Source organism: Lathamus discolor, chromosome 7, assembly GCF_037157495.1.
Source record: "Lathamus discolor isolate bLatDis1 chromosome 7, bLatDis1.hap1, whole genome shotgun sequence".
NCBI lineage: Eukaryota > Metazoa > Chordata > Aves > Psittaciformes > Psittacidae > Lathamus > Lathamus discolor.
Window position 1 is genome coordinate 4276868 of NC_088890.1, and position 26375 is coordinate 4303242.

The 26375-nt window shown below is 48.4% G+C and overlaps 2 protein-coding genes and 1 long non-coding RNA gene across 8 annotated transcripts in view; 1 reads left to right on the top strand and 2 right to left on the bottom strand.

Moving 5' to 3' along the window:
• The window catches only part of RAD54L2 (RAD54 like 2), a 71166-nt gene extending 69115 nt beyond the window's left edge, over positions 1 to 2051 (bottom strand). For 2 of the 4 annotated variants that reach the window (XM_065687781.1, XM_065687777.1), the window contains exon 1: positions 1906 to 2051. The gene's annotated coding sequence lies outside the window, so the exon portion shown is untranslated. Of the gene's footprint in view, positions 1 to 1731; positions 1829 to 1905 lie in introns of those variants that run through there. The other 2 variants (XM_065687778.1, XM_065687779.1) reach the window with 2 other exon arrangements.
• Positions 2052 to 14084: 12033 nt separating this feature from the next.
• Positions 14085 to 22298, bottom strand: LOC136018519 (uncharacterized). The gene is made up of 3 exons (XR_010614467.1): positions 22007 to 22298; positions 16488 to 16708; positions 14085 to 15105 (listed from the first exon to the last, which is right to left on the bottom strand). It is a non-coding gene; the product is annotated as an uncharacterized LOC136018519 (long non-coding RNA).
• A 221-nt stretch (positions 22299 to 22519) lies between these two features.
• Positions 22520 to 26375, top strand: part of DCAF1 (DDB1 and CUL4 associated factor 1) — a 54273-nt gene continuing 50417 nt past the window's right edge. For 2 of the 3 annotated variants that reach the window (XM_065687156.1, XM_065687157.1), the window contains exon 1: positions 22520 to 22633. The gene's annotated coding sequence lies outside the window, so the exon portion shown is untranslated. The remainder of the gene's footprint in view (positions 22634 to 26375) is intronic. The other variant, XM_065687155.1, reaches the window with a different exon arrangement.

Consider the following 26375-nt stretch of genomic DNA (forward strand, 5'->3'; position numbering starts at 1 on the left):
TGATATAAGATGGAAAACACATTGTTTGGTTCATCTCCTCAAAAGAGTACATGATGTTCCCATCCAGGATCTGCAATACTCTCGAACATAAGAACTGGAATTTCAAGATATTTTAGGGAAGCAGAAGTTACCAGTTACCCCAGTATAGTACAATTGGAACACAGCAGCTAAAACATACAGCTTTTCTGGAGGAGGAGAAGGTGGTATTCAGTGTGAGGCACTGCCAACCCAGAAAACATCACACGTCCACAACAGCTCCTCCTTAAAGCTGCAACTGCATTTTTCTTGGAAATTTCACATTCAGCACCTGCCGTTAATGAATAACCCCTATAGTCTGATGCTGATAGGTCACAGGATAAAAAGCTATGTTATTCACTCTGTGTATTCAGGATGTATAGCTTCACACCTAGGGAAAGAAACCTCACTTAGCAAACCAAGGCCACACCAGAGCTCCATCAAAAGCACCTGCACTGGTCTCAGTGGTTTGGTTTCATCTCTCTGCTGGGGGCTACTGACCCTAAAGCAGAACTATCAAAACAACGGCTGTTTATTCTGAACTAATTGATTTTGCACTGAAGCAGCCAGAGAGTCCACACAAGGTCCACTACTCTAAGTCCAGGAGGCGAGTTACCACCTTCAACCAGGCAGCAGGAACATCTTGCATCAATACAGAAGTTTCTGCAGTGATTTCCTGTAGGTTAAGCAATTATTCACTAAGCAAGATTCTTGGATAACCATACAAAGAATATTCCACAAAGAATATCCAACTTTAAGAAAGTTAAGAAGGCAACCAGTTGTGATCATTAGCATCTTATTAGCATAAAAGAGAGGGGAGAGAGCTCCTTTTCTCTCTTTTATTAATAAAAACTCCTCAGCTGCATATAGACTGTGCAGTGATTTACTAAGAACTTTTCAAAGAACCAGTTTTGTACAAATCAATGGAGCATACAAAACGATGTTGTTTTGTACAACAAGGGGCAGGCGAGGGAATCAATGGAGCTTAGAGCATCTCTCAAACCTGAGCACAGGAACTTCAGTCACCGATGTAACCACCAGCAGAAGTCACCCACAAACCTTTCCACGCAGGGAGCAGGTTAAAAAGCGGTAAGACAGGATCAAATAGGAAGCGGTAACAGCTCAACACACCGACCCTCCCCCTCCAAAGGTCACCAGCGAGTCCCTCACGGACACCGAATTATTACTTGGGGCGTCTATTTACCAGATCGCTGCCGTTCAGAGTGTGACAACCACCGCGCACGGGCGCAGCCGGACACCGTCAGGCTCCGCTGGCCCCGGCCCCTCCTTCCACTCCAGAAGCACCGGCCCCCCAAAACCAGAAACTCGCTTAGGCCCGGAAACACGGCGTGCACCGACCGAAACTCGGCAGGATGCTGACAGAGCCGCCCTGCCCAGCCGGCCCCGGAGCCCGGCAGTGCCCGCCCAGCCGCCCCCTTGCCCCGGGAGCAGCTCAGCGCTCCCCGCGCAGCCAGGCTCAGCTCCGGCCGCTGCGCCGGCACCGGGACCCGCCCCCCGCCCCCGACCCGGCGCTGCTGTCCCGCCGCTTCACTGCAACCGGGACCGCTGCCCCGCCGACCTCCCACCGCCGGGCCCGGCGGCAGCAACATCCCCCGGTCCCCTCAGGCTGAGGGGCCGTTTCCCGCCGCCCCCCCTTCGCTCCCCCGGGCCCGGCAGCCGTTGCCCCAGTGCCCCCCAGCCCGGGTGCCCGCTCACCCACCGCCGTAGCCCCCCCCCGGGGCGGGTGGCCGTAGCCCCACGCTGCTCTCCACACACCCCGGTGGGGCGGGGCGGGGCGGGCAGCCGCGGGCCTCCGCCGGCGCGCCCCTTCCCGGCTCGCTCCCATTGTGGCGGCGGCTGCACCGGCGCGCCGCAGCGCTGGGCTCTCACCTCGGCGGGGGGCGGGGGGCTGCGGGCCGCGGCGGGCCCCGGGAGCTGCTGGCCTCCCGCCCGCCTCCGTGCCGGTCTCGGCGCTCAGCCGCCGCTCGGGGGCCGCATCACCCAGCGTCCGGCCCCCCCCACCCCCCGCCGGAGCAGCCGCAGGATCCCCCGGGCAGCAACAGGCGCCTCCGCCGCAAAGGTTCCGCAGGGCGGAGAAAGGTTCCCCCCGCCCCAGCGGGCTGGAAGGCGGCGGGAAAAGGGCGCCCCGGCGCTGAGGGGCCCGGCTCTCCCCGGTGGCCGCCGGACGGGGCTGCTCCTCGCGGCCCGCCCGGGTCCCGCCGGCCCCATCCGCCGCCCGGGCAGGCCGGGAGCGCGGCCGGCAGCCCCGGAGCCCACCTAGGGGCTGGAGGGGGTAACGGCGGGAGCCGCGCCCGGCCGCCTTGGCCGCGGGCGGGAGCTTCGCCTGCTTCTGCTGGTGCCGCCGGCTGTGGGGAAGGTTACTGCATGGGGCGCGGGGATAGCCCCTCTCCGAGGGGTGCTGTTCATGAGCCAGAGAGTGCCATGGCAGCTGAGGCTGGGGGACTTCAGGGGGTCTTCTCCTTCGTTCCCCCTTCGAGGTAGGGACTGTAGAGCTCAGCTCTGGGCCTTATCCTGTCTTCAAAACCATGCACGTGTGACGCTCCACCAGCCTCTGAGCTCTCAGCTCCAGCACCAGGCTGCTTTCCTCAGAGGAGAGAACTTTCCCTCGTATCCAGTCTGATGCAAAACCCGTTTGCATTTACAGCCACCATTTCTCATGCTCCTGACATGAATCTGGCTCCTTCACCTCCATACCCTCCCAATGGGTACCTGATGACCACCAGAGTCCCCCCAGACCCTTCTGCAGCTCAACCCACCCACTTACGCCCCAACCTTTTCACAACCCCCACATGACTTAAATTCACCTCCTTCACAGACTGGGGGGTGTCCAAAACCACACACAGCATTTCAGATTCCATCTAATGAGTGCTGAGTAAAAGGAAACTCATTGCTCACCTCCACCGGCTGGCCGTGGTCCCAGGGACAGACACAGCCCAGCACACCGGTAGCCTTTGCCACTGCCAGGACACACTGCTGACACCACGCCGAGAGCGTGCTGCTTATCCTGTACAACAGCAGGAGCCTGGTGTTCCCTTTTGTTAACAGGAAGAAAAATGAACAAGAACAGCAGAGAAAGTGCCCGCCTGGTTCCCCAGGCCAGTACTCAAATATCTAGGGCATGAAAAATAAAAGCGGGAGACTGGTATCTGACTCTGGATATGTAGTGGCATCGTCAGTATACCTCAACCCTTCGTCTTTCAAGGGCCTCCTAGATTTCAGGAAAGCCGGAGAGCTGATCCAGAATGAAAGCACCAGACCACCACAGAGCCACCTCACAGACTGCATGTTCCTGGGGCTTTGCAAACATATGAGGTATCACAGAAAGCCTTCACCCACCTCTCCAGCTAGACACATGGAAATCCTCCGTGGGACCTCCTTCTGTTAAATCCAAGATGAAATTCCAGGTTTTGCTTCCCAGTCCCAACCTATCACATAGAGGACACATTCAGAAAGAGGGATGATGGCAGAAGCCTCAGAGGCAGAGTGGAATAAGTGGAAGTTGAAGCAGGTAGAAGAGCCCCCAGCAGAGCAGTGAGTTCTTGTTTGATTTTATTCCACATTACAACATTAAACAAACATGTGATGCTTCAGGTGTTTGCTCTACAGTTGCACTCACAAGCACAGTCCAGCTATGGGTGGCCTCTTCACAGGCCACTCCCATAAGCACTCCAGCAGCTAGCACCTTCTCCTTGTTCCTATGAAGTTAACCAAGGCAGCTAAAACAGACCTAGAAAATTATTCTTGGCTTCTATAGATGTACAACCGCTATATTTCTAAGTCAGTGAACCTTTGCGATCAAACATCCAGATTGTCCACTGGGTGTGTTGGGTTTGGCAGAAGGGAGCTGTCTACAACATCAGGTGTTATTCCTCAAGGAAATACAAGTACCCTCAAGTCCCACCACACATGGCAGCTCTGGCCCCTTAAAAAGCTACCAGTTGTCCTTTAACGTCACTGTAGAAGATGAGATTGAAGGACTAACCCCCTCCTAGGGTAAGCAAGTTCAGGAACAGTATGGAATCTCCCAGGTGGAATGAGTGGTTTCCATCCATCTTGAGTGAAGCAACCACCCACAAAACCCTCCGAGTGCCTTCTCACCCTTTCAGACACACATCAACCATCACCAGAAATGCTACACAAACAAATTGACATGGTTTCTCTGGGGACCAGTGGCTGGTTGCTTACTGCAGTGGTGTGCCCACTCCTCTTCCCTCATGTCCTTCACCTCAAGTGAATACTAATGGGCATGTGCAGCAGGCTTTGCTCTGAGCTAGGTAGGCATCTGAGCATGGGGAATTTCCCTTAGCTGGATGTTGGAAACACCAATGCAGAGGGATGTGGAGCACCACTCCTCTTTTACTCCTGCTCTAGCCTGCATAAGTTAGGCCTGAGTTGATACAGAATCCCTGGCTTCTGCACAGCAAGCAGTGCACAAGCCCAAGGGGAGACCCATAAGATTCATAGGGCAGCTGATTTTGATCTGTCTTCTCATGACTCAGCTGCACGCCAGCACATGGGGACCTTTGCCACATATAGAATGAGCAGCAACAGATCATTTCCCACCAGGGTCCCAGGCTTCCTCCAGCATCCCACTGCACCAGCTCTACTTTAGAGAAGCCTTGCACATACAAGGAAGAGCAGAGCCTCATACCCAGGGATAAATAGAGCTGAACAATATCCTACAACTGGGCCACAAAGGAACAAGGCAGACATTATCTTAATACAGAAAATGCCATCAGATTTCAAAGCAACAGCTTCAACTTCTATCTCTTTAAATGATCATATCATTTACAGTCTGAATTGGGTTCTTGGGCAGTATCGGTTACATGGATTAGGAGCTGTAGAGGACATTAGTACAGTTCCCCTTCCTGAGGTTTTTACAGCTTAATGGACAGCAAGTGTTGCTGGTGAACCTCCAGCTTCTGACACTTCAACCAGAACTCCCCCAAAGCTCCCCATCTTGCCTTTGTGCTTTTTTCTGTCCTAGAATCACTCTCAATTAACAGTACAAAAATAAAACCGATGTCATCCATCCCTCCTAAGCTGCACATGCATTATTCATCAACATGCCCTAATTGATTCTCTCATAACCATGAGCACTTCTGCACTTGGCTATGTTGTTCTTGTCCAACAGAGCACAATTTATGAAGTTTCATGCCACTTGGAAAAGGCACTTTCAAAGAATTATCTTTCACAAGTTTTCTGATCAGAGCCTCAAGGTAGATCTCACTACATAGAGCCATCAGTTCTCAGTTTTGTGTCTGTCATGTAACTGCTGCACTGATGCTCAGTGTCCTGACTGGGAAATCAGTACTGCTTTATATACTCTGGGGCCTTTCCCCACTTCAGAGTCTTTAAAAGAGGTGAAAAGCAGGATTGGCAAAGGTCTTTGCACCTCTGAACAAATGTTCTGAAGTGCAATAATTTACAAAACATTCAGGGAGCTGAAATGCCTTTGCAAAAGCTTTCCATGGAAGTTATAGAAGCATCTCCTAAACCTACTCACCCCACCACAGGGGACAAGGCTCTATGGAGGCGGTCTCTAGAGCAGGAGAAAAAACATATCCCATCAGGAGGATAACTCAGCTCTGCCTGACACTAGAATACTTCAGGATTCTCCCATCCTAAGCTTGGTCCAAGAGTTCTGGAAACTGAAAGCCTGTGATAGGGTGCTTGGAAACAGGGCAGATACAGATACTATCAAGGTGCAGCCCACAAACACGGTCACAGGAGCAGGTCTGAATTTCACCCTATAACCCAGGCAGCTGGGAGTCAGCATATGACACCCCATTCAAAGCAATAAATCACAAACCTCATCTCTGGCACAAGTGTGTTGGGTTTGATGGGACTATAAATCACAGCAATTGTTTTTCAAGTACTCTAGTGACAGCACTAAAACTGCTACAGCACAGTTCTTACTGCTGGTGGACATGCCTTTCTTAGAGGCTTCTCTTGCAAGTATTGGGTCTAACCTCTGTTACCACCTGACTTGAAGAAGGCATAGTCATCAGTGTGCCATGGTGACACTGCTTCAGCTTCCTGGAGACCTTCCCTGGCCAGCAGTGCTACACCGTGCTCTGCATCACAGCACTATCCACCTGCTTAACCCCATCTGCATTCCCTCCTTTTCCACGTGCCTTTACTTGCCTGATTTTCGCCATTCATTTGGTGCTTGCTCATGGTGCTGTTCTGTGCTCCCCTACCATCCCACTGTGGAAGAAAGAAATGTACTCCAGCCAGTCCCTCACTCATAGCAGGCACATCTAAACTGCAGGATGGGAAATCTGCAGGTGCTGCCAAACTGTTTCCATCCTGAGAGAAGGATTTGAGCAGTCAGTCATGCAGAGGAAAAGAAGGTGAAAAATCATAAGCAGAAATTGACTATTTCTAACATTACACTTAATGTAACATCAAGCTTTGTGCTGAAGAAGTTACCGGGGAGTCTTATCTCAGCAAGCCTGCTAAGTTCGTGGTGGTTCAGCCCCACAAGCGTTTAACCAGTATCATGATACTCGGCTTAGATTTCACTTGCTCAACACTCGGTCTGCAGCCTTCTGCTTCCGCCGCTAGAAGGGGCTAAGAACCAGACACTGGAGAACAGAAACAAACGAGTTTCGTTATGGGCAAGTTAAAGAATCCTCATTACATGAAACAACTTGAGTATTTCCTCTGCGTGCTTGGCTCTGCACTAGCCCAATCCAGAAGAGACTCAGCGTCATTACAGAGCAAGATCTCTCTGCTTAGAGAGCAGCCATTTATTTTGTTTTCTTAACCCTATGGTGAGCTGCTTTGGGAAGGATTACATTATAATGCTGTAATGCCATTGTGTAACTCGGCACAGCACTGCTCCCTGGAAACACTCTTCAACACCCCATTCTCAAACAGTGGGTGACAGAATTGGGTGCAGCCACCTGGAGAAGGCAACAGGAAGAAAAAACAGGGCACCACCTTTTCTAGAGGAAGGTGGAAGGGTTTATAGTTTCAGGTGAGGAAAAGGAATAGCAAAGATTTGATAGCATACAGAGTAACAGGAGGAAATAAGGGCAAGATAGGCTGCTTTGCTCATAGGAAAGGCACTGATACATTTAGAGAAACAAAACAAACAAGTTTAAGAATTAATACAAGGCAACACCTTATTAGAAAAGGTCACATGGCTGATCCTGGCAATCCCCACAGCAGGGTACCTGGCTAAAACAAGGCTCAGCCTCTTTAGCCACCTACTACAAGGATAAGGAGTGTGGGGCCAGCAGCAAAGCCCACGGGGACCTGCATTGCTCAGACTTCCTATAGAGAAGGACAAATTTAAACCTGCAGCTCCAGTGCATGTAACTGAATCACTGTGAAGGCCCATTAGCAAATTCACAGCAAGGTCAAAAACATCTTGAAGTTACATAATTTTCTTCTTGCTCTGCTTAGGCAGAATAACACACTGTGGTGCGATAAGAAATAAGCAAACAAAATATAGTCTCACAGCAACACATTACCAAGTTCTTGCATTTCTATTCCCAACCTGAGAAACCAGACCTCCTCATGCTCCCTCCCAGGCTCACCTCACTCCTTTTAAGTCCTCCTTCCAAGCCACTTGGTTACAGCAGTTGCAGTAAGGTGAGGACAACAGCATCTGCCTACAACTCCACCCCCAAAATGCACTGGCCCTTTCCCGGTCAGCATGGGCTTTCTGCATCCCAGGGCACTTCACTTACCTAGGACAAGAGGACAGCACAGGGGAAAAATCATCTTCTCACCCTCCTTAGTGGAAAATAAACCCAGTGGCTGGTCAGGACTGCCCTGCTCCCAGCTGTGCTTTGGAAGCTACAAGGAGAAGACATCAAGGGGTTGTGTCTTTCCAGAAGACAGCTCTAGGCTGGTCCTTACTGGAGGCACAACCAACTTTTATGCCACTCCAAAGAGACAAGGCAACCTCCTTCTGCCAAGAGAGGAGCTGAGTCACAGAGCTGGGGGAGGCTGGTGTTTGCTGTGCTTTTGCCTTTAGCCAGCTCTACTTTTCTGTCATTAGCTGGGGGACAGAGGAGATCATAGAATCATACAATAGTTGGGATTGGAAGGGACCTTAAGATCATCAAGTTCCAACCCCCCTACCATGGGCAGAGACACCTCACACTAAACCATGTCACCCAAGGCTCTGTCCAACCTGGCCTTGAACACCGCCAGGGATGGATCATTCACAGCTTCTTTGGGCAGCCCATTCCAGTGCCTCACCACCTTCACAGTAAAGAACTTCTTCCTTATATCCAATCTAAACTTCCTCTGTTTAAGTTTTAACTCATTACCTCTTGCCCTATCACTACAGTCCCTAATGAAGAGTCCCTCCCCAGCATCCTTATAGGCCCCCTTCAGATATTGGAAGGCTGCTACGAGGTCTCCACGCAGCCTTCCTCTTCTCCAGGCTGAACAGACCCAGCTTTCCCAGCCTGTCTTCATAAGGGAGGTGCTCCAGTTCCTGATCATCCTCGTGGCCTTCTCTGGACTTGTTCCAGCAGTTCCATGTCATTTTTATGTTGAGGACACCAGAACTGCACACAATACTCCAGGTGAGGTCTCACAAGAGCAGAGTAGAGGGGCAGGATCACCTCCTTCGACCTGCTGGTCATGCTTCTCTTGGTGCAGCCCAGGATACGGTTGGCTTTCTGGGCTGCGAACGCACACTGCCGGCTCATGTTCATTTTCTCATTGACCAGCACCCCCAAGTCCTTCTCTGCAGGGCTGCTCTGAATCTCTTCTTTGCCCAGTCTGTAGCTGTGCCTGGGATTGCTCCGACCCAGGTGTAGGACCTTGCACTTGTCATGGTTAAACTTCATAAGGTTGGCATCAGCCCAGCTCACAAGCACGTGGAGGTCCCTCTGGCTGGCATCCCTTCCCTCCAGCGTATCAACCGGACCACACAGCTTGGTGTCATCGGCAAACTTGCTGAGGGTGCACTCAATCCCACTGTCCGTGTCAGCGATGAAGATGTTAAACAAGACCGGTCCCAACACCGATCCCTGAGGGACACCACTCGTTACTGGTCTCCAGCCAAATATTGAGCCATTGACTACAATTCTTTGCATGCGGCCATCCAGCCAGTTCTTTATCCACTGAGTGGTCCACCTATCAAAGTGATGTCTCTCCAATTTAGAGACAAGGATGTTGTGTGGGACAGTGTCAAACACTTTGCACAGGTCCAAGCAGTTGACATCAACTGCTCTACTCTGTCCATCAGTTCCGTAGCCCCATCATAGAAGGCCACCAAATTGGTCAGGCAGGATTTCCCCTTAGTGAAGCCATGCTGGCTGTCACCAACCACCTCGTTGTTTTTCATGTGCCGGAATAAGACAATCCATAACTAAGGTGAACAGGTTCTCCCTGCTACTTCTTTGCCAGGTCTTCCTTCCTAATGCTACAATAAGCTTTCTCCAAAGGAATTAACATCGATGATACCCCATACAATGGGGTTTTCTCCTGTGTAATAACACTGTCTCTGTATGGGTCTACCAATGTCAGGGCTCTGAAGGGCTTTAATGGCCCTGACCAGCTTCACCTGGGGCTTCCACTCGCACCCTTCTGCCCATTGGCACAGATACTCTATTTAAATTCAGCCTATGGTCATGCTCAATTCTGATTAGTATTGCTGTGTGTGGTCTGTAGACTTGCATCTTAGCTTGGTTTTGGCTCTGCCTTATCACTGTAAGCTTGCCTAATGGTCTGAATTCTTAATTGATGCTGACTGCTATCTTGTGGCCAGGGTGGCTTACCTGACTCAGGTATTGTGGTATGAGCACTGGCTGGCGAGTCCCCAGCCCTGCTGGTCCTAGGATCCACTTAAATCCTGGTTTCTTGTTCCTTTAAGAGTAGCAGGTATTTGCTGTTGATAAAGAAGTGAGGGACTACTTCTCAGTCCCTGCTTTTCCTTCTGTACTTGAAGTCATTGGCCTCTACCTTCCTATTGTCTGCTGATGAAGACTGTGGGGCTTTGCTGTGACTAAGAACTGTGTATGGATAATGCTGGTAGATAAGACGGCTATAGAACAGCTAGAAACAGCAAGGGTTTTCCTGTTTTGCTCACCTTACAGCTGCACTTGAATTGTTTATCCTGATGTCTATTCTTGCAGATGAGCATGGCAAAGAAAAGGGTTTGGTCTGGAAGCAAAGAGGGATATGTGCAATTAAATGAGTAATAGTAAAAGATGTTTTGGTTTTGAGCAGATGCACACCAGGCAGAAGGACTATGGGTGGATTATCAAGGCTTGGAAAGAGAATTTAGTGCACTTTTTATATTAATGCTGATAAGACCTACATTTCCTTCTTCATTCTCCAGACTCATCCAGGGTTTATATTAATCTGCAGCCATAAAACAAGATAGCTAGCTTTTCTCTCTGCTTTTCAGTGTGTTTTACTCCCTTTGTTCTTCATGTGGAGATAATCTTTTGTTTATTAGAACACCTGTAAACACTGCAAATGCTTTGATTTAAGAGCCCATTTTAGTGATTAGCACTAATTTCATTTTTTATTTATTAGCAGTAATGTTTCCTTTTTAGTATAGTGATCCTGAGGCAATGCACCATGTGAGACTCCCTGGTCATACACTGAACTGCTTACTCAGACAATAAGCTGTTAGTGTCACCAGGAGCTGCTCCTTTCATGACACTCCACTGGTGTCTGTAGTTGCATTCCACTTGGAGCCCTGCAGCCATTGCCCACTATGCAGAGCTTGTTGAGGGGGTTTCCTCAACACCCTGTGCACTGCAATTAGCATTTACATGTTTCAAACAACTTCTATTGTAATATAGGTTGTATTTTTAAAGGCAAGCTATAGGATCTTCTGATTTGTACCTATTTTCTTTGTTGCTACTCTGAAGTCCTCCTGTTTTATTATCAGGAGATATTAGTCACATTTGTGATGCCAAAACATTCTAAAACATTGGTGGAGTTGAACATAATCGTACTGATGGCAGAAACTGATGTGCTTAAAAGCCATAATTCATCATGCTCTACCACCCCAGCATTTCCTGGCACTGGGAAGGAATCTCACAGCAGTTATTCCTGCTTTCTCACTCAGTGGGAATATACTTGTGTAATTCAACCAGTGCTCTCTGCAGTCTCTGTCTTCCTGCGGTGGGTATCTGAATTTTGGAGTAATCTAACATCACTGTAGTCTGCCTATCCTCTGCAATATCGAAACTCATGTTTTTCACATGAGTGAAAGCATTTTCACTTGTGAAAAACAACCCCTAAACAACAACCATTCAAACTACATTAAACAGCATTTCTCCCTTTCATTGACTCCTCTGACTTTACAATTGCTTCTGAGATTCAGGAGCTTAAGGAAGTATCTTTGTTTCAAAAGCACATTTTCATTCCTCCAAGGCTTTCAATCTGTGGGGCACGATTTAAGAAAATAGTTTTGATGGTGAATGTATTTAAGTAGGGAAATTATGGAACTGTATGTATGAAGGAGGTAGTCTTGGGGCTGCTTGTATGCATAAAATGTCCTGATGCATAAAATGGGAAGGCACATTTAAATGTTGTCTCTTCACCTGCATGGCTGGAGCCCAGGCAGGTGAATGACCTATCTTTCTCAACTGCAACACAACCTGCCTAGGCCATTGGCAGGTAGGAGGGGAGGACAAAGCAATGAAGAGGCTGGGCGACTATTTTTGGAGACTTACTGTTTACAGAGCACAATAGCAGTTGAGGTGACAACATACTTGTTGGAAGAGCTTTGGGAACTGTGCGGCACTCCCTTTCAGGCACTGTCAAAGGGTTATGAAACAGTAAATGGTTGCTTTTTAACAGTTGAGGGACTGGGATGTCCTCAGCATGTGGAGAAAAGAGGGGTCAGATCCTTCCTTTTCTCCAGCTTCTGGTAAAAGAAGAAACCTCCGGGACTCCCCTCATCGCTCTATGTGATCAGCCAGCACAGGACCTGTCCAGATGTCTCCTTTCTGGCTTGCAGCTGTATTGTGCTACTTCCTTGCTCCCCTCTAGCCACATTCCTCATTGACATGGCACTGGTGAGAACAAAACTGGACAGCAAATTAAGCCGTACAGTTTATATTACTGTCTGCACCCTGGTCTAGACCACACAGAAGATGATTTTGAAAACATGTATTTGCTGAAGCTTATTGGCACTAGGAGGGGGAAGGTATTAGTAACAGTTTCAGTCTCGATTTATTTCCAAGCATCCAAAATAACTACACAAAAAAGGCAAATTAATCAGCAAAGCATCCACACTGCAGCCAAGCTGCACACACCCATGGTGGGGGATTGTTCGGATGGCTGAGCCTGGAAACACTGCATAGCAACCAGAATTGTGTGATGTATTAGGGGAAAAATGAAAGACAAACACAGAAGAAGTGACAGAAGAAGCTGGAGAATGACTGGAACTGTGGCTGTAGAGAGTTAGGAATCGGCCAAAGAATAGAAGTAAAATTTACCCAGACAATTTTGCATATTCCTGTCTATGGCTTTCATGGGCTCAGTGACCCTGGTGTGCTTTGACATGGAGTCCCAAATGGACAGGATGTGGGGCAGAGGGCTGCAGCAGGAGGTGACAGCTCTGGCTGATCCTCTGCACAGACACTTGCTCCACAGGAGTGAAAAGCAGTGGGCAGAGGAGGTTTTTCCACTGATACAGGTTCCTGGAAGGCCACAAGGCAGAGGAGGTGTTTCTGAACATGAGTGCTATGCTGGGAGATGAGCAGGAGGCAGGGACTCTGCCTTTCAGTGCTCTGGTGTTATGAGATCTGAGCACATCTCAGGACTTTGCAGGAGAACCATGGAGCTCTTCTGCTTTTTTCAGGCTGGAGATACATTCCACAGCACACAGACTTGTTTTTCTTAGTCATCTTTCATTTTCTTAGTCATATTCAACAAGTCCACACCCTGGGTTTAAAATTGCTTGCATACAGTCTGGGCGCAGAGCTGAGCAGGAACGGATTGCTTGCAGCTCTTGCCTGCATGAGCAGGAGACTGCTGAATTCCCAAGAGAGAACTGGGATGCAAGTGCTCCCAGCCATTCACCATCATCATGTAGCTGGAGATAGGATGAGAAGCCCTGAGCAAAACTTCCAGACCTGGATGCTTTGACTGCTGCAGAAACACAGGGTGAAGTCAAAGAGTCCTTCCAGGAAAACTCAGCTCAGGACTGAGAATGCTGCCTCTAACAGTTCTATGGGGAAAAGAGGAGCCACAGCCCTCCCTCTAGCAAACCCCACCTCAGCCAGCTGCAAATATCTCCTGGCAATTATTCCTAACTGGGCAAATTTCCACCATCAGGTACTATTCCCTGAAGAAGGGAGATATAAGGTGTGGCGTATGATAGCGTCTGCAGGGAGATGCCTTCTACATTCACAGTGGAAGGGGTACAACTTCACTGACTACAAAATCCATGTGTTGCCAAAATCTCAGCATTGGGAACAGGGGCAAAATCTTTTCTCTGAAAGTCTGGAGAATCTCTGCTGTCAGCCCAGAAGCCAAATGGGTTTGTGATTGTGCGTGGCTGCAAGAAAGCTAGTTTATTCCTCCTCCTCTCCCATTTTGCAAGGCTCTTGGGAGAGTGATGCTGGTCAGCTCCAGGCAAGGAGCAAACTAGTTCAGAAGTGCTGAAGCTGTGAGACCTCCGAACTCCCTTTTTAGCTGGTCGCCTTTGTGAAAGGGGGATATAGGCCGTTGCATGGTAAGATCTGGAGATGCTGCTTTAAAGCAATCACTAAATATTCATCTCCTGGGTGGTGGGTAACCACAGCTGGTTTGTAAAACTTCACAGCAGGTGGTGTTGCTTCCTATGGCTCTCCCTTGGCCACTAATCTTCCAGGAGATTCTCCCATGGCTCACGGGCAGTTTTCTGTGGCCCAGGAGAACACAACAGGAAAAGGCTGTGTATGACAAGGAGTTCAGCAGCAGGTAGCATTGCCTGACACACCTGTCTGCTACAAACCTGGCTGGAAACAATCCCAACCAGCATCCTGGGAGAGGCTGGATGGAGGTGATTCAAAATGTCTACAGTGAAATCTTGCCTTTATTATCTTAGGCACCAACAACCCACGTATTTCAAGGAGGACCAGCATTTTACTCCCACAACCTAAAGATAAAACAAACCTTGGTACTTGCAGTTACAATGCAAAACTCTGCTTTAGGGAAAATAGCATCCTAGCCTCAAGAAGTGGCTAAACACGCCTCCCTCTTCCTTCCTGGCTCAAAGCTTTGTAGCTATTGCTGAAATCTCCTGTGAGTTCTGCTGTCCAAACAGCCTGTAAAAGCCATAAACATCTCTCATCACTTCCTCCCGTCTTTTTAACTTCTCTCTGGGCTAAAGCATTGTTTCTCTTCCAGACTACACTGAAGGTTACTGCCCAGACACTGCATTAAAATGTAATGTTGTATTATGAAAAGCAAACAAACATTACATTGAACACAAAACACAGACTGTCAAATAAGGGAATACAGGGAAAATTTTTGTCAGTCCTATCCAGTCATACTGGTGCTTTGGTATGTCCAACAACTCAAAAGGATATTTTTCTCTGAAAAAGACTTGAAGCAGAAAGAACCAACAGAAAAAAGATAATATCTCAATTCTTCTCAGTGGGGAATGCCCCTATTTCATAATTAGTTGCATTTTATCACAACTTAACAATCATTGCCACAGGTAGATACATACACCTAAGAGATGGAATTAGGCCTGAAGTAACGTACTTTTTAGACAATGTTATTTGTCAGGTTTAAGGTTTGCCATACAGATGCAACTTGTTGCAAAGTCAAGTATACTCACAGTCTCTGAATGGTACACACTTACAGGTAAATGCTCAGTACTAAAATTGGTATTTTCATAGTTTGTTGCTCCTTTTTGTCCAGAAGTGGTAAAAATGTGTCTTTCTCAAAATCCTCTTCCATCACAGAATGAGGTGTGTGTTATAAGAGTGTGCTGGGCATTCAGCTTGCACAGTGATGCAGAGCTTCACATCACCAATTTACTGTCATTAGCAGTCATTACTGGGCATCTGAACCGCTCCTAATGACAGCCCAGAAGCAGAGAGGATGTTCAGATTCTTTTCTGGTTATCATTTACAAGTGCTGGTTTTAGAATAAGGATAAGGAACTGCATCCCAACACTTATCTGCATCCCAAAAGGAATAGGCTGCTATACAAAATTCCCTGCAGTCCTTTAAACGCAATTAAATGTTCACAAACAAAACTCCCTGGGGTGCAAAGCCCATGAGTATGTCCCTGCAGTCGCTAGCACAGTGTGCTGTGCCCTGGGAGGCAGTGGGACTTTTCTCCTTTATGGGTTGGCACTGATTTAATTCCTAAAATTTCAGTGCTTTTCCCTTCTCCTTCTGCCCTATCATCAAGTGCTTCTGTTTTAGTTGCACAAGGAAATGCATGTAACTTCATTCTTGCTATACTCCCTCCCACTGACTAGGGCTATAGAGCATGTGGAAGAAAGGAGAGACACTGTTGAATACACAAGAGGACAAGTGGAAGAGGGGTGGGAAGAGCCCTCAAGCAAGTGCTGCCATCTTGCCCTGGAATTCTGAGTTCAGCAGTAGAACTGACGTTTTATGAAGTCATCCATGATGACGGAGATCTGGGTCTGTGCCACTAACATCATGCACTGAGGCATGCCTGTATTTCCAAGGTGGCTTGGTGGTGCTTCATGTTTCAGTAAGCTGCCCTGAAATGTCCCTGTCCTGGAGCGTTTCTGGGGCTACAGAGGCCATCTGGGGTCAGGGCAGCACAAAGAGAGGTGTTGCCAGAGGAAGTCATTCCTTTCGGGTGAAGACATGAGCTGTTTCATGGAAGAGGGAAACTTAGGGCAAGTGTCCTGGGTAAATCCCAGCACAAGTTCCTGCAGCCAGTCCCTCTACATTACCTCACTTCAGCTGACAATTTTCCCTGTGTTGAAGTGTTTATGCTGCTATGGCAGCTTCAGAGCTTTTTCCTGCATGTGGCTCAACGTAAATGAGAGTAAAGTTTTCTGTGTTCAGACTTTACAGTGGTCCAACTAGATGTCTCAGTAGTGATCACAGTGGTACCTGCACATGTGGCTGCTTGGAGCTGACATGTGTACAGGTCTGGAAGCAGTAACCACCACCACTGTCAAGCTGAAGATTAGGATTGCTAAATACTGGAGAAGGTACGTACGACAAACACCACATAGCTGTTACTAAGACCCTTGATGGAATCCCCCAGCAATAAAACAATGAATGAATCCAAAATTAACATGTTTGCACATATCTACAGTGCCTGTAATCATTATAGCCCACCTTTGGCAGCCTGCTTACTGTTTCCTCGTGCATCAAAACTGTCATGTACAGACACTTGACCCAATTAACTCCTGTAGAGAGAAGTCATGAGGGGAACAGGTATATAACCTGCACTTAAGGCCTGACATTCTCTCTTAGAAAGAGAGAAAAAACCCAAACCAAACCCGTCCCTCCTCTGAAAAAGGATACTTGTCTTGAAAACATACTGTTTCCTGGTTTTGTTTAGTCTTTGTTTTTTAAAGCTGCTGTTGTTACAAGTAATCCCTAAGATCCTTCTTGCTGGAAAACATTAGGAAGAATTTGTTTATATTCCCAGTGTGTCCTGCAGGCATTTCACAGCATGCTGTGCATAATCTTCCCTTGCTTCTTCCTCTATGAAGAACTTTCTTTGCTGGTGGAGTGGCTGTTTGCTATAGTAACAAAACAGATAAAAAAGGGAAAACCCTTGTTAAACCACAAAAACTAGCAAGGGATTCTGTGTGATACCTGAAATGAACTTGTAACTCCTTCCCAGTTAGACAAATGTGTTTGGTCAGAATACCACATCTTATTGCTCTAATGCAATGTGCTCTGTATACTTACAATCCCTTACTTTTTTCATGTTCTCTTTTGCATGTTCTGTGTACACGGTTTATCTGTGCACTTCCTCTCTCCCAGAGTTCTCCTTTCCAATTGCTGGATCACGGCTGCATCCCCCTGGGTAATGCACAGCCCGTATATCACAGGACACACCAATAACCACACTTTACAGTGATTTGGGAGAGGTATGAATGTCTGCTTGAAGCTGCTGGACGCCTGTGAGAGGCTGAGCATAAAGCTCTGAGCAAGACTCTGCCCAGGACCAGCTACTGTATTTCAGTACTGCAGCAAGGTCAGGATTCGGGTGCTGTGGTACTGGAAGCAAGAGGTTTATGCCAGCACATGAACCTCCACTTCACATAACAGTGATTACTTTGTATTATTTAATTTTCCTGTTGACTTTTAACTTGCAAAGGCAGATGTGCTGTCATTCAGATGCTCAGCTAGGCAGAGTTATGTGCTCTTGGCATTGGCCTCAGTGTCTGAATGGAGGGTTTTGGCACTAGGCTGTTTGGAAGAAAGCTGTTTGCTTGCTCATGTTTTCATTAGTATCTGAGCTGATGAACTGCATTCTTCTGCATTTCTATGTTATTAGATATATATCTGGGTTTTCTCTTCAGTCTGCACTAAATTCTCAGCCACATGATTGCTCAGGGGTAGCTGGCTGGCAAGCCTGTGTCTGCACTGCTGAATTCATGCAAACACTTGGAAAGCCTGAGGTGCACTGTCTGCCTGATGGCAAGTCCTGCAGACCCTGAGACTGTCCAGAAGAGTTAGTGCAGCTGGCCATGATACAGTCCTTGATGCTTTCAAGAGTGTACTGCTTCTACTGATCTACAGTGGCAGAACAATACACAATGGTTGCTGGTCCTCTGCCAAAACATGGGTCTCTCCCTAGCTCCACATCATAAATACCTTAGCTGGTTGTAGTTTGTATTTGCTCCAGCCAGAAGAAAAACTGCTCCAGGAATGATGCTATCACTCTTCTTCCCCACAAATAACTACCTTTGAACTTTTGCAGCAGGTAATATCAGCCTGCTGCCACTAAACCTCACTTTGTCTTCATCTGGGAAGTGGGGAAGTTTTATCTGCTGCAAGAAACTTCTCTTTGCACTTTACTTGGCCTTTTTTGCTGGAAAGAAAACTCGAATGCTCTTTCCATACACAAAAGTGGGCATAACACTCAGAAGAGGTGGTCCCTGGAGCAACATCCACCTCTGCTGCCTGCTGTGCATTGCCTCTTCATGCTCCATTCCTGAGTGGGTCTCCCCTGCCTTACCCACTATGACTTAGAATCAGCAAAGGAGCACATTCAGAATTTGATTGAATGAACAAATTTTGTTCTACACTTTTGCATTTTATTTCTCCATCCAGTTGTTGGATGGTTTTGCTCTACCTGTCTGCACACAAGTGGCTCTTTCTAAGGCCTGGATGACTGCTTGTTAATTCAGGCTTTGGGCTACCTTGGACTCTTTCCTCTCCTTCCAAGAGGGTGCTGGCCTGGTGTGATGATCCTGGTGTGCCATCTAGTGATTGGACTATTCCCTCGTCGCACATCATTCATCATGGGCACTGGGTGCACATCTTTTGCCCATATATCCACAGTTACCTGGACTGCAGGCAACCTGCGGCAATGCCTGCAGCCCCTCTGCTCTGCTCCATCTGTCCTGTCAGGGAGGATCCCACTGCACTGCTTTCTCCTGCTTATTCCTGAGGAATTTCTTTTCTCCCACCTTTCTACTGTAGTATCTGCCTTCTCTCAAATACAGGCAAGGAATGGGACCGGACCATTTGCTGATGTGCTGGCTGCCCACGGATCACCTATGGCCATAACCTAATCCATCAAACAATATTTTTGCACAGCATACAAAAATTTAGCATTATATACATGGCAAAGAAACGCTGTTGGGGAGTCTAGACAGTGTTTAAAGCTCCTGTGGTGTGAGGGATACCATTGCAAATGTTAGCTGCCACGGTACTGCATCACACCTCATAAAACAACTTCTGAACTATTTGGGGAGATAAAGGCTGGAAGAGCAATAGTTGATGTTAAGGCTGGAGCTGAGGCCTTCCTGGGAGAGCTTTGTGTCTGCTGCTCACTCCCCAGACACCCACAGGCTCTGCAGAAGAGGGGCAGGGTGGAAGGGAGGAAAGCACTCCATAGACTCCTCACAGCCAAGCTGGTGCGCAGGCAGACCAGCCTCCACTGCTGCTGGGAAAAGTCCTCTGCTCCAGGTACAGCTCCCCAGACGTCTGACCTCCCACCTGCTTTCTGCAGTCCCCTGGGGCACGGGAGTTGTACAGAACCACCCATCAGTTTACAGTCATCTTCACAGGGCAGGTTTAGACCCTCCCAAAGGTTCAGCTCCTGGCATTGTCCGCTTCCCTGGATGCTGCCAGGGAATCCAGCTGGATACTGTGTGGTTGCAGCAGCAGAGTGATACACACAGGTGCTGAGAAGGGACTGAGCGTTATTCTTACTATTCATCTGCTATGAGTCATGTAGCAAAATTATGCTGCAGAGGCTGGTAGCTGCAAAGTCAGTAACTACCCTACAACAGAAACTCAGTTGCAAGTAGAAACATGGTGATGAGTGAAGTGACTCCCACAGGTAGATGGGGCAATTAATAAAAGGCGAAGTGTAGGAAGTCAATGAACTTTATCAGTATAGATCTATGCTGGAGGTCAAGGTAAGCAATTAATGCTCCTAAAGGTCTAAAGGGTCCTTCCTTGACCTCACAGGGTGGCAGCAGTGAGCAGCCTGAGTGTTGCGAGCTTCCTATGCAGAGCCTTCTTTCTCATTCTCAGAGCAAAGGTTCTGCTCAGGCAGGAAAGCGAAGCTGCTGCCTGGGGCTCTCTGCCTCTATCTGCCACGTACTTTCACTCTTCACTGTACTCGAGGCATCCTTTGGAAACACAGCTTCTGTCTTCCTGGCTTCTCTTACCAGTGCCGTTCCTCCTCTGATCCCACAGTTAATTGCCCTTAAGTCTAGAAGCTTATTAGAGGCTGATGAACTTGGTTTATCCTCTGATATAAACTGCTGATCTTACCACAGTATTGCAAAGTGATCTGGGATGTGGCCGCTATGGGAAGAAGTGGTTATTTTGCTCAAGGGTGCCCAAGCTTTGATTCAGCAGTAAGTCATCGTTACTATCAGTTGACCATCCTATGTGTGTATGTTGTCTTTCTGGCTAGTAAGCCTGTGGAAGTAAGCAGGCAGAGATAACCTTCCCCTCCTGCACACCACAGGCCTCTCTCTCAGCCAGAAGATCCTACAGAGAGAGAGGTGCAAGCTTCCTGCTGACCTGCTGTGCTTACTGTTCTGCTAACCAGAGTGATGTTTTGCTGTTGATTTTTGTTTTTCTTGATGTTTTTCCTTCTTCAATTGCACTATTAAAGAAAACTGTTGGTGAGAGGGTGGGGGCTTACTCACTGCTTGCTCAGGGGGATTTCTGCTGCAGGGTTCTCACTGTTGCAGCTGTTATTCTGTAGTTAATCAAGACTTCATAGTCATATATTGCAAGTGTGATAGCAGAATCTGTACCTGTCCAAACGCTGTCTGGTGTCGGGGTTTATACAGTCTCAGTGTCAGAAAGGGGGTTAATGGGCATACTGAGGGGCAGGAAGCATCTCAGCTGGGAATAGTGCTAGTGCTTATGAAGAGAGGGAAGACCCAGCTTCCTCTTCTTTACTCATTTTTAACTCTTACTTATTCTTTTAAGAGAAGAGCTTCTGCCAGTAGCTGGGCAATTACTAGGGGACTGCAGCACAAGCTGGTGTTTCACTGTTTTTATAGAGAACCCAAATTAAAAGAGAGCTCATACTGTCTTATCTCTGCCAAGTGAGCCAGTGGAACTCTCACCTGCCCTGTGGGGAACAAAGGTGTTAGACCAAGTCCTTCCCAAATATCCCCTGAGGCATGGAAATGCAGGAGCTGGAGGCCTGAGCATTTCAGGCAGCTTGCATAGGAGGCTGTGGGAGAACTGCAGGGATAGCTGCAAGCTATTCTATTCCAGCAATGTTCCAGGCTCTTGCAATGAAGCAGCAGGCTCCAAGCCCTCCTACCTGCATGGGTGAGCCATGGGACTGAGCCCCACTTTTTCTGAGAAGTGACCTTATCTCTGGTGCACCACAGATGCGGCCGGAACTGGAAACCTTCATTTTGCTTTTAGCCCTTTGAACTTAGTGACATGGTTTAGTGGTGGGCTTGGCAGTCCCGGGGTAAGGGTTGCACTTGATGATCTAGAAGTTCTTTTCCAACCTGGTTGGTGCTGTGATTCTATGAGGGAGGTGGGAGCATTAACCTCCGGAGCCTCCTCCTGAACAGCGCTGTGGCTGGCCCAGAGGTTGCCTGGTGCCTTGCAGAGGGAGAAGAGAGTGCAGCTGTGGATGTGCTGCTCTTCCCTAGATAATAATGCTACAGGCAGGTCTGATACATTTGATCCTCCAACCAGTCATGAGGGCATGGCTAAGAATTGTACCCTTCCAGGTCTTCCCCCTCAGAAACAGTAACCTTGCTGAGAGTGCATAGATCTTCTCCATAGGTAACTCAATATGCTGGGGCAAGGGACAGTGAGGAATAACAACTTACTACAGCTATGAAAGCACACATTGCTGCCTGAGGAGCTGGGCAGCTCCTACCCTGGAGCCAACAGGCAAGGAAAAATAGATCCCAGAGGAATGGAAGACTTTGCATGTGGAAAGAAACACAGATAGAGCTACACAGTGCTGAAGGGTTTCTCTGTGTGCAGGCTCCCATCAGATGCACGTGCACAGCTTCTCCTGGGGGCTGTGAGAGGACTGGGGAGAGGATGAACTCTCACAGCTGGGAGGAAGGGTGGGGATGTGGGAATAGGAGCTTGGCCTCAGGAGAGCCTGAGAAACACTTCCGTTCAGTCTGCTTCCAGCTGTTGGGCATGGCCCAGAGCAGAGGTGTGTGTCTGGCGCTGCTATAGGGTTTGGCTTCCACTGCCAAAAAACGGTCCCTGTTTAACTGGTAAGAAACAGCATGGTGCTCCTCTCTTGCAGATAAGAAGAAACCACTCTGCAGAGGGAGTGGAGGCAGGCATGCTCCTCGGCTAAGCTCATCTTCCAGCCGCCCTCCCACTAACACACCCCGCTCTCTCACCAGAAGTAGCGTTAAGCAGGTGAACGATGCACGGGTGGACACTCGGCCTTCGCGTGCGAAGGGAAGAAAAGGGCGCAGATGGTGCAGGTCCCTGCAGTGCCCCGTGGGGCTGGAGGGCGGGATGGCAGCGTGCCTGTCGCTATGCCACTATCGCGGCCGACACCCCGGTATCAGGGCCGGCAGCTGCTGCTCGGCGGCTCCTCAGTGCCAACCTGGAAGAAGCCCGAGTAAACAGCCCCGCTCTCCCCCCCGGAGAACGCCCCTTCGCTACGAGCCGCCTCAGCAGCGGTGCGCTGGGCCAGGCTGGGCTCTGGCGGGCAATGGCTGCGCGCACCGGGGACTACAACTCCCAGGCTCCTCCGCGGAGCCTCCCGGAAGGCGCATGCGCAGGAGGGCATCCCCTCGCACGAACTCCGTTTCCCGGGAGGCCGAGCGCGGGGCCTTGCCACCGTTTCTCCTGGTCCCCGCCCGTCGCTCGCGACGCCGCCTCGCGCACTTTGACGCGTCCCCCAGCGTGGTGACGCGCAAAGTGTGTGCCCGCCATAGCAATCGCGGCCGCCGCGGGGTGTGCGGGGCCGAGCTCAGCGGCCGGGGGCAGCGGCGGGGACCCAGCGAGGCATCGGGCAGGTACGGGGCGCTGGGCCGGGTGGGGCGGGCCGCTGCGCCGCCGCGCTTGCCCTGGGCTCGGCCCGGTAAGGCAGGACCGGTTGGCGGCCGCGGCCTCCGCGCCGGGCAGAGGTAGAAGGTCCCCTCGGGGCCTGAGAGAGCCGCCGGCTGAGGCCGGTTCTTCTGCGCGCCTCGCCCCCGCGCTAGGGGGCGCTCTCGGAAACACAAGGGGGGCGGGGGGCGGCGAGGCCCGGCGGGCGCTGACCCCGTCCCGTCCCCGCTGGGCCCGTCAGCAATCCCGGCGGGGGGGGCACTGCGCCGCGCCGGCCCCGCCCGCCCCGGTGCTCCGCCGGCCGGCCCGCCCCCTGCCTCCCTCCTCTGGGACTCTTTCTGCTGCTCCGGGGCCTGCGGGGCTGCCGGTTTGCACGGGGCTTCGCTGGGCCGGCTTGAGGAGGGAAGGAGGCAGGCCGGCTTGGGGTGCTCCCTCTTCCCCCTTTGCTGTCCTTTAAAGCTCCGGTTCGAGCGGGCAGCCCCGGCGGTTCCTTCCCTTGGGTCCCGGCGAACCGTTGAACTGGCCGGCAGCTGCCGCGTGCTGCTGGCTTTGCTGCGGCGCCGGGCCTCGCCGGAGCTGTCACTGCGCTGCCCGGGCCCAGCGCTCCTCAGGGCAAGTCGGGGTCTCGTGGTGTTGGTTCCAGACGTGTAGAGGGGAACTGATGTTGAAACAGAGCGTTGTTTCCTTTTTTACCTTCTTTTTGTAGACAGCAGAAGTTTGTTGCTCTTTTTTGTGCTTGTCCCGGTAGAGCAGCCCATAATTCCAAGTTTGGTTTGTGAAAGCGGAAATTCTGGGAAACTGAATAACTCTGTGGTTTTATCTGGCCTTAAAACCGTAAAAATTGTTCCTTTTAAAAGCAAATATTTAAAGCAACACTAGGAATGTGTTCCGTACTAGCCAAATTGAGGTGTTGTTAGGGGTTACAGCGGGAAGCTGAACCAGTGAGGACTTCCCTCATGTATGACACCAAACCAGGATTTTATGCTCCATAGATCATGGAAGTTTGGTTAGTTTGGGGCATAATTCCTTCCACAAGTGAACTTTGGTGTTGACAGTTCATGACAGTTCATTACCGTTGGTTATTTCAGACTGAACAGGTTTAGGCAAATAGCTGTCTGGTATCTCTTAAAGAATAGTTGTGATTGAAGGGAGACTTTTAATTGTTTTAAAAAGTAGGGAATTATTTATGTTATACATATGGAAGAACATAGAGGTATGCTGCTCAGCTTGCTGTGTATTTTGCTAGATTCCAATCATAAGTTCTTAATTTTCCCTTACAGTGTAATATTATTATATTTGACTTCTCATCTACGTTGTTTCCTCAGCCACACATAAAATCATGTGTAGGAACAATATGAAACTTAATTGTTTACGCTGGGTCACTGTAGTTATTAAAATGTGAGTTGGTGCTATCCGTATGGATGTACAAATCCTTGTGTAGTTTTTGTCCGCATATCAGTAGAAGCTCTACAGAGCTGATTAAATTTGTTTTGGTTATTTGTTTTCCAAGGGATGATTTGTGGGTTTATGTGGCTCTTTCTTTCCATTTAAATTGCTAACATATGGATTTTGCACTTATTTCTCAAGTAACCAAATTGTCGGATTTCAGATTTTACAAATAGATTTATTTTCGCCTGGGAGGTTTCACACTTTAAAATGTGTGTCTGCATTGAAGTCAGTGTGTTGGGAACCTCGCAGACCTTTTCATGAACGCAACACAAAGTCAGTAAGTGAATGACCTGGAGTAGTGTTGCAGTCAGTGCAACACTCAAATATGTTGGGGAACAAAAGGGTGAAGCTGAACTGCCTGAACTGTCATGACCTGCTCGAGGTTTGAAGTTAGGGGTCAGTAGGACTTGGGTTTCTGATGTTCAGAGGTGTCTAACTAAGGTGGCACAAGCACTAAGGTGTGTTGAGATTTTAGAGCCCTGTGAGTAGCGGGTACTTCCAGGTATCTGTGTCTGGATACTTCTTTGGATTTCCCTTTTCTGTCCAATTTTTACATCTAAGTTCAGTGCTCACAAAATCTCTGCTATAATATTGGGGTACTAAGTAGCATTTAACCTTAAAGTGATGCCATGTGCTGAAACATGCATAAGTGGATTTTCAGTGGCAGTATTCACTGTGATAGTTAAGGTTGTAAATATGTCTTTCAGTATCAAATCCTTTGAGAAAGTGCTTTATGCTTTTTTAATTTCAGTTCTGTTGATTCTAAATATAATATTGACAGTAATGGTGTTTGGAAAAAAAGTATTCCAGTCCTTAGCTTATTACATATTGTAATTGAAATCTGTAGAGGCCATGATTTCCAAATGTTATAAAAGATAAATCATGCCCCCTATGGATTTAAATCCCCAGTGAGATACCTGCTCCCCATCTTGCTGCAGCTCCCTGTTCTGCTTGTTCCTGGAAGGCAACTTAAGATTGAATTTATTCACCAGCCTGTGCAAAGAAAATAGTGAAAGTCCGAGTTGCTCTCGCAGACCTTCCCGTCTGAGAGGCTGTTACAGTTCTGACAGCTCCGGTTTAGTTCATACCATTTCTGATCTTGTCCTTTTCTGTAGAGTTCTTCACTTGGGTGTAAGATGGAATTCTTGCAAAAAGTGAGTGCAGTAGGAGTTGCTTTGGGGTTTGTATTTAAAAAGTTATTTACCTGCCATACTATTCTATCCATATATCTATTTTTTGCTGCTAATGTGTATTAATATGAGAACTGTGGAAGCAGATGCTTCTGAGGTAGTTGCTATTGTCACTGCTCTTTGTGGTGCCATGTAGAACAGTCATTGTTTTGAATAGGTTGGGAGGGATGGGCCTTTAGAATAGTTGAGGTGCCTTAGTGAGACATTTACTTTCATTGCTGTGTACCTATAGAAAGGGCAATGTTTTTGTGTTTTAACTTGGTTTCAGGGAAACAGTTGTGTGTCAGCACCAGTTATTTAGACCCTTAATGTACTTTAAGTGAGGTAATTCTCCAGGTTTTAGGGACAGCTGGGATTTTTCTGGTTTTGCATGGTTATGGTGTAGCGCAGGGTGTCCCAGAGGGCGATGTGAGCATTTCCCATAATCTTCCTGACTGGAACTTTGTTGTCCTGTTGCAGGTATTGCTGGACCATTTTTATTTTCTAGCTGAAGCAATTCAGGGTTGTTGGGGGAAGTACACCATTCTTCAGATTGCAGGAGTGCCTGTAGAGGCCTTATACAAGCTCTGGGGTCACAAGGCACTTTGTTCTATATCCCTTGGCTGTAGACTGAAGGTAGAGATGTCTGAACTGGTTGAATGCAGATACAGCACTTGCATTCTGAGGCTGAATAGATTTGTCTGGATGTTTATCTGTATGGTTAAAAGCTCAGAAGTGCTGCTGGCAAGTGTTGTTCAGTTAATGAAAAAGGGAATGGAGCTTTATGAGCTTGGAAGTTTTCTTTTTCACAGCTGTTTCAGTGTGTGTGTACAGGTGTTGTATAGGTGTTGTTGCCTGCATATAGATAGTGAGGTGTTTTTTTTCCAAAGAGATTTATGCATCTGCATAAAATTTCCCCAGTCTGATTTTGTGATGAATGAAAAATGAATGCTCCAGATAAAATTGTAATTACTTGTCATTTAGAAAACATCATCTTTCTTTATGTATAGGTAGGTTTTTTGGTAGCAGATGCTCACTTCCTAAAGTACTTTTTAAAATGGTTTTCCTCACACTGGGTCGCGGTTTTATTTTT